Consider the following 8,606-nt stretch of genomic DNA (forward strand, 5'->3'; position numbering starts at 1 on the left):
AAATTTGTAAAGAGCGTGCATAGCACGCAAGTCATTAGAAAAAGCAATATCGACAATTTTCATGGGCGGGCTAAACCCGCAATGATACAAGTCAATAACAAGCTTGTCAGATTCATCTTTGTATTTTGGACAATTAAAGAATACATGATCAATATCTTGGCGAGCACAGCCGCACTGACAGGAGGCAGAAACCAAAATATCCTTGTCAGCCAAATGCGCGTTGACCCTGGTATGGAAGGACCTGATACGAGATATTAGACTTACTAAAGGTCTTGGAAGGGGTTTTTTGAAGCACTCATACCAGGGTTTCCCCAGAGGTACTCTCTTGGCGTCAAAATACCTTTTACCTTTGAATTCCGCCTCCTCAAGGAGGAGGGCACGGGAGTCACCCACCAAGCCAGAGCGCAGCGTAGGGAACAAAGCCCTTACGCCACACCTCTCACCCGGACCGAGGACCGACTGACTGAGATCCATCTTGGCATAGTGGTCAGCTCTGTCGTTGCCACAGGTTCCCTTATGGCCTGGAACCCACACAAACTTTACGCGAGCACCTCGAGATTGTAATCTATAGACAAGTTCCTTTATTTTATAAATAACCGGAAGGTGGACACCCCGAGGATCAGCCGACTCTAGGCACCTGATCACACTGAGGGAATCGGTGGCAACAGCCACCCGACCAAAACCAAGCTCCTCCACGTACTCGAGGCACAGAGGACCCCGGCAGCTTCCGCATCGAATATGGACGACAGGTCGTGTACCCGCGCGTAATGAACTAGATCTGGATCATAGGACACTACCGCATAACCGGCCCTAGGTGGAGATCCCCCAGCCGAAGGTTGCAGCGATCCGTCTGTGAAAAAAACACGGCTTATATTCTCACTGTTTAAGAAGGTAGAAAAGGAACTTTGTGGAGAGGGAGAGGTACGTAGATAAAGGCCGCCCTCTAAATCAACTTCACAACTCAAAAATCTAACTAGGTAGGGAAAGCCGAGAGGACCTGGAAGGGAGAACTTTTCAACCTGACTAGTAAGGGGGGCCATTTCAGCCACCAGGTCAAACAGATCAAAACAGTTATCTGTGCAAATAGGTTTCCAGTTTGTGCTGATCTGAGAGAACACAGGACTCAAGGGATGGCTAGACCGAGACGTAGTTTTGCATACGTACCTGCACGTCAGATACTTACGTCTACATACAAGCGGGTGGATGTTGGTAATATCCAAGAGAACGTTGGTGGGAGTAGTGCGCATAAACCCACATATCAAACNAACGCACGAGTACTGCAGGCGATCAAGGACGAGACTCTCTCGAGCACCAAGGGGGGACACCACCTGGCATCCCCAGTCGAGCACGGACCTTACCAGGCCCTTGTAGGCTGTAGACATGACGCTGGGATGAGCACCCCACTTAATACCTGAAATGGCCTTCAATATGTTAATGCAAGACACCACTCTTCTCCTGACTTCGGACACATGTCGCTTCCATTTTAAGGAGTAGTCCAGCCAAACTCCGAGAAACCTGACTGACCACTCAAGTCGGATAGGAGTTCCATTTAACGAGATTTTGATTTTCTTGGACTTAATAAGTGACTTTGTGTTACAAAGAGAGTTCAGGGCAAAAAAGGTGGCCGTCGATTTTTCGGGAGACATCCTGAGGCCGAGCTCCTCAAAATGAGAGCTAAGATTGTGTTGTGATTACGGGGAGTTGTAGGACTTGGTGATGAGAAAGATTCTTTTAAAAACTGACTAAGTTTATTAAATATCACTTTTACAATTCTTTGTACAATTAACGCACGCTATATCTGACTTTTAGCCGTTGCTATACTGCGGTACACTCTCCGGATGGACTCGGAGCCACACAGTATTCAACAGCTACTCACGATCTGCCTGTCGTTGCTCGCGATCGATCTTTTAAAGGAATCGATCGCGATCACTCAGCAGTTTAGCGACCTAATTACTACTGCACGCAGGTCGCTGACGTTGCGTGCCGTGTCTGTATCATACTTATCACTACGCTTAACAAGCAGATTTCATTACAAGGAAATGCTGCTTGTTACTTTTTGAAACAAAACCGGGTCGATTGAGCAATGATGCGTACTTACCGCAATTGCTCAATGGCCCGAACGAAATTAGAACTAAATTTCACAACAATTGCTTAGTGATATGTTGAGCTGTTGAGAGACGTACTCGATGGAAGAATGAAAACAATAAACAGCAATATCGTCAGCATACATAAGTATGTTGACGGGAAGAGGAAGACAAGACTTCACAGTCGACACATACAGACTGAAGAGCAGCGGGCTAAGTACTGACCCCTGGGGTAAACCTCTAGTGGTTGACCTACTTTGTAAAGGCATCCCGGAGATATAACCCTCCAAGTTCCTAGACGAGATAACGAAGGATACAAAACTAAGGATCTTGTCTGGAAAGCCTAAAGCCGACAGCATGGAGAGCAGAGTAGAAGGTATAACATTATCAAACGCGCCCTCGACGTCCAAAAACACTGCTCCCGTAACCTGCCGATTATTGTTAGCGATCTTTACTTGCGAGGTCAGAACAGCCAAAGTGTCTATACACGACAGGCCTCTGCGAAAGCCAAACTGGAAGGAGGGAATGATGCTACCGTTTTCAACCCACCACTCTATNCGCTTACACATTACTTTCTCTATAATTTTAAGAAGGTTGTTAGCCAGGGATATAGGCCGATAAGAGCCTTTCTTCCCCGGTTTAGGAATGAAAACTACNAAATAGTCACTCCACTGTTCAGGATATGTTTTCCTGCTAAGCATGTCATTGAAGAGACTAAGAACAACCAAGTGGAGAGCTCGAGGAAAATGTGAAATGACATTGTTAGATATTAAATCAGGGCCAGGAGCCGACTTGAGTTTAATTGAGCGGATGACAGCAAAATACTCCTCCAGGCTGATGGGAGCATCCATAAACGAGCTATCCAAAGAGCTAGGGGGTTTATGGATGTTGGCCAGTACACTGGTACAAGGTGGGGCCTCTGTCCGAGTTAACGGAGCAATCTTATCGAAGGCTTTACGAAACCCTTCGACGTCAACATTACTACGATTAGACTCGTTGCGTTGATAATTCCTAGCGTGTGAAAAGGCGCGAACCGTGCTCCACACAGAGCCAACGTCAGAGTTGGCATGTAGGGAGCTGCAGAAAGTTTTGAAGGCCGAACGCTTTTTCTGGCGAAGAAAACGAGAAACCTCCCTAGACACCCGGATATACTCGTTCAAGTTATGCAGGCTCGGGTTGGCTTTGTGAGGAGAAGAGCAACGCCTTCTACCCCTCACCTCCTGTGAGCAAGAGTCGTCCCACCACGGCGAAGGAGGCTTTCGGGTAGGACGCGACGAAGTGATCTTCCTAGCGCCAGACACCTTAAGGGCTGAGATGATTTGACTTACGAGAAGTGAGTAAGTCTGCTCGACATCTTGACCAGCAGCTCCAACCCTAAAATTACTAGCAAAGGAGGAGCACAGCTCCTGAAACATGTCCCAGTCAACATTTTTGGTGGAAATGTAGGGACGACAAAGAATCTTGCCGTAAAACCTACTGTTAACACTGGTGAGAACAGGGTAGTGATCACTTCCATAGTGAAAATCAACCACCTCCCACTGACAGTTAAGAAGAAGGTTACGAGATACCACCGTGAGATCGATAACCGACCTACGTGAGAGGTCCGACGAGGACCAGGTGTAGCTGCCATCGTTTAGAAGAGCAAACGGGGAGTTGGTGACAGCTAGTTCGATTCTACTTCCTTCAACGTTGCAGGAGAAGGAAGTGCTACACCAGAGAGGGTTTCTGCCGTTAAAGTCACCACATATAACCGCAGGATCATACGCTGAACACGCCTGGAAAAACAAATTCCAGAAGTCAGGGTGCGTGTAAGAACCAGAGCTCATAGGAGGACTGTAAATAGAAAAGACGTGTAGACACTGAGAATTAGTGAGATAAACCTTAGCCGCAATAATTTCTACAGAGTTATCGCGACAGAGGTTCAACAGATACGTATTGTCTACGATCTGGAACTTAAGATGTTTTGCTACTGCTAAGGCTACACCTCCACCATGGCGATTGCGATCCGAAGATACCACGTCATGGCAGGGAAACGTGGCAATTGTGGTAGGAGTTAAAAACGTTTCGCTAAACGCGGCAATTTAAGCACAGCTCTCGTGAAGAAGCAGTCTAGCGTCATCGAGTTTTCGAGGCAAGGAACGACAGTTCCACTGAACAATCTTTACTGTTTGAGCATGAGCCATCTTTTTCGTTAAAACTAAAAGAGAAAATAGTGACGACGAGAGCTGTGAATTGACTACTTAAAAAAGTGTACGTGATTTACTGTGATACTATGTTACAGATTGTGTTTACAAGATCAGTTAGACTATTTTCATCTTGTGGCAGAGCTTTGGATGTACTGTTGAAATTTAGAATGGCGGTGACTATCTCGCTACGAACTCGAGGTGAAAGGGAGCTAAGGAGGCCAGAGCTGTCCACACGACCCGGGGAGGAGTCAGGTAGCGCCTTCTGGCCAAGACCTCCAGCACCAGACAACGGCATCTGCCGCGGAGCATCAAGGGGGAGTTTCGTAAGGGAGGGCAACAAAGTGCCCGCCTTGGCCTTGTCAGCAAACAAAGGTACTGCAGCATGGCCCACCCGCGGCGTAACAGTTCCCGACGAAGAATAGAAACTGCCCACACGGGGAGAGCCGCCGCCCACAGAAGTCAAGTACGAGTTGTTTCCACCACTCACTGTATCGCTCTTTCGAGAGCGTGCTGAAAACTTGAACACACCATCACCTGGGAAGTACTCACCCAGAGAGGGTAAAGGAACCGAAGATCCCCTACCCTTCCGAGGGCGCACCGTCCCGGCGCGCGCGCAGTACACCACAGCTGCTTCGGCGTACGGAAGATCTTGATACGCCATTATCTTATCAATTTCCTTCTGTCTAACGAAAGCCGGGCACTTCGGGTCCGAGGCTTGGTGGGCCGTGTCCCTTGACTTTGCTCTAATGCAGTTAGTGCATTCCGGCAGCTGACTAGAACATTCACTTTTAGAATGTCCCGTCTTTCCACACTTCTCACAACACACCTTGTCAGTGTTGCCCGATTGTTTACAAGAGAAGGCTGTGTGTCCCAGCCTTTGACAGAAACCACACCTACGTACTTTGTATATATAGGGGTACAAGAAGACCCTCTTCCCCATATATATACAGGACTTAGGCACAAACTGAGACCTAAACCTCAAAATATAACAACTGGTATTAACTAGTGTCGGCGCACCATCTTTGTTGAATACCCTTCTTTGCATTCGGACTGCTTCGAAAGGGGGGGTCCACGAAACACCTCACCCAAAGGGAGGCTTAATATTAGCGACAATGTCTTCAGCAGACTCGTCCTCGTCAACACCTCTCAGCACGAACTGCTTCACCACCCTGAAGCTAGGGATGAAAGCGACCCACGTGTCGTGAGGTGTAATCTCCTCGACCACTCGGGCAAAGGACTCGACAAACCTGTTAGCGTTCGCTCCTGTTGGAAAACATACAGAGAACTTGTTTCTGTCAATAGACTTGAGGTCATATGCATGTTGAAACGAAGCGTAAACAAGCGAGTTAAGCTTCTTACCTAGACCGAGGGCGCTTACAGCGCTTTTACCTGAAAAGTTGTCTGTCCCGGGGGCAGCGGAAGAGGACCCCGAGCGGCAGCGCTCGACATGTACCAGAAAAGGACTCTTAGAGCCCGGGTTGTATCTGTTGGCCAAGAGAGACCTCTGAGTATCCGACAACGGCGCATTGGACCGTTTGCTAAGAGGAACTGTAACCTCTAATGACCGTTTAAGGCCTGATTTACCAGCACCCTGACAGCTAGGCACGGCTACAGGAATAGAAGATCCCCCCTCTCCCTTGGACGGGGGAGGATCCGCATCCGCGACCTGAACGGCAGCCCCCGCTTTCGGGGGAGGCCGAGAGGTCTCCACGTCACTATCGACCTCCATACCGGACGTCGCGGGCAAAGTTGAACCTGACAAAGCACAAAACAAGTAGCAAAACTCGTAACAGTTATCGAAACTAACCGTTATCGCAAGGCAAGATGGCGGCAATGCCGGCCGGTAAAAAGTGATGCAAAATCACAAGAGAATTGCCGTGAAAACGGCAGATTTGTCATTCAAACTAGAAAATACTCACAGTAGAGTAGTATCCGACTTACGCCTGATCGTGTAAACAGGCACCATAGAACAGGATTTACTAAACCGGTTTATGCTAAAACGTTTTTATCAGTGCGTCTATAGGTGCGTTCAGACAACTCAACAGTTGCACAACGGTTGAGAGATAATCACTTTTGATTGGATCATACTTTTGGAACCGCAGCAGATTTTGAAAAATAGTCCTATCATAAGTGATGATCTCTCAACCGTTGAGTTGTCCGAACGCACCCTATAACTACGTTTACACTAGAGTCCCTGTAGTATGAGTCTGGACCATAGACTTATATAATAGACGGAACATTTATATGACGAAGTTGAAAACAACATTAAAGGACAGAGATAGTACTGGAGTAGTTGTCTCTCTCTCTTACAATAAGATAGTGGGGGACCAATCATCTCACAAGTCTATGCTATCACCTTTCACTATCACTTTCTCTCAACTGACTCTCAAACTCTATCTTCGTTGCTCTCGGCTGCCTGCCGCAGCCACCAATCAACTCACTGCTAGAAAAGAAGAGAATTACTCTACGACCACAGACTTCTATAGTATACTAGACCGCTAGCTTCTTATGTACGGCTGGCTACAAAATCTATGTACTTAAGTCGTCATGGAGAGGGAAGATGGGCGTACTGAAGAATGCAAGATGGCCGTCATGTTTGACAGCTGATTAAGTTGTAAGGTTTTTTTTTGTCTGCCTTATTTCGACAGCCAAAAACACAACAATATTTTGGCATATTGGTTTTCGTTTCTTTTAATGTGTGCTTTATGCCGTCAACCGCCATATAACCTTCACTATGCTGAACTGCTGAATTGCTATCTGCGCATGCATCGTCGCGCACGTACATAAATATATAGGCAATGATTGGATGAACTCTTCTTATCGTCAAAATCAACCAATGAAACCCGCATTCCACAGTACCCCCATTGTACATAGATTTTGTAGCCATTATCCACGCTGAGATCACGCGAGCTAGCGGTCTAGTGTAGTATATAGCAGTCTGTGTCTACGACTATTTCTGTCTCTTTTAACGAAGCTTCAGCTCCTCTTACACGAATGTTTCGTCTATTATATAAGTCTATGGTCTGGACACAGTTGTCTTCAATCTTATTGGTTGTGACAAAATATGGCGGAACCAATAAAATATCTTAAATTTATACTTCACGCGCGATATTATTCAATAGGGGGTTGAGCAGAATAGAAAAATTATTAGGAATAAAAATTAAAAACAGAGTTTAAATGTAATGCAAAATTCAAAAAAATAAAATATAACATAAATGTATATAAATATAGGCTGTATATCATGCAACCATGACATACTTCCTGTATTTATGTTATATTTTTTTTTGTCATTGTATAGTACATTTAACTTTTATTTCTAATTCTTATTCCTAATATTTTCTCTATTGTGCTCAGGTTATAAGAATAGAATATAAGACAATATAAGAAGATAAATTTGTTATTACGTTTTATTTCATATAAAATTTTATTTCATATAAAAATACAATGAAATACAAGTATATGCACACAATAAACACAAAAATACAAATAAACAAAGGTATTCTGGCTATAGAAGCAAACACTGATGTCGATGTGTGTGTATTTGACTCGATTTATTGAAACTTAGTTGCATTAACGTTTGCGACCTTGTATTAGGTTTTTTTCAAATGCATTTAAAATACTTTAGTAATATACGTCGCACAGTGCTGTCAAGAATGTTTATGTCGCACAAGCAGATCCGACCAACACTTTACAAATGGAAAAACGCGACTGAAACAGTCCATTTGTAATGTTTCCATTTGTAAAGTGTTGGTCGGGACTGCTTGTGCGACATGAACATTCTTGACAGCACTGTGCGACGTATATTACTAAAGTATTTTAAATGCATTTGAAAAAGACCTAATACAAGGTCGAAAACGTTAATGCAACTAAGTTTCAATAAATCGAGTCAAATACACACACATCGACATCAGTGTTTGCTTCTATAGCCAGATTACCTTTGTTTATTAAAAATTCTTGAAGCTATATACACATATCTTTACAAAAATACAAATATTATTAATAGTAAAATAATATTTAATAACAATAAAAATATTATTTAATATTACTTTTTTACTTATTTTATAATAGCATGTCGTGCCATAGTTTTACTATTATAAATTTTATTTTTTAATCTACCTTTCTTACAATTAATTTTTATTTGAAGTGAAATGTACTTACATGTATTTTCTGTCTTTGCGATGCTTACTCGTAACGTGACTCGATTGTTTCTTGATCGTTTCCGACGCCATGTTTTGTCAAATTCCTAACTGTGTCCAGACTCATGCTATAGAGACTCTAGTTTACACGTACTAGTAAAACCGTTTTAGTACAAAACCTGACTTAGATGTCCGTTTAC

The sequence above is a fragment of the Pseudomyrmex gracilis genome, unplaced genomic scaffold (genome assembly GCF_002006095.1).
Source record: "Pseudomyrmex gracilis isolate BER0280 unplaced genomic scaffold, ASM200609v1 scaffold_824, whole genome shotgun sequence".
In the NCBI taxonomy this organism is placed as follows: Eukaryota; Metazoa; Arthropoda; class Insecta; order Hymenoptera; family Formicidae; genus Pseudomyrmex; species Pseudomyrmex gracilis.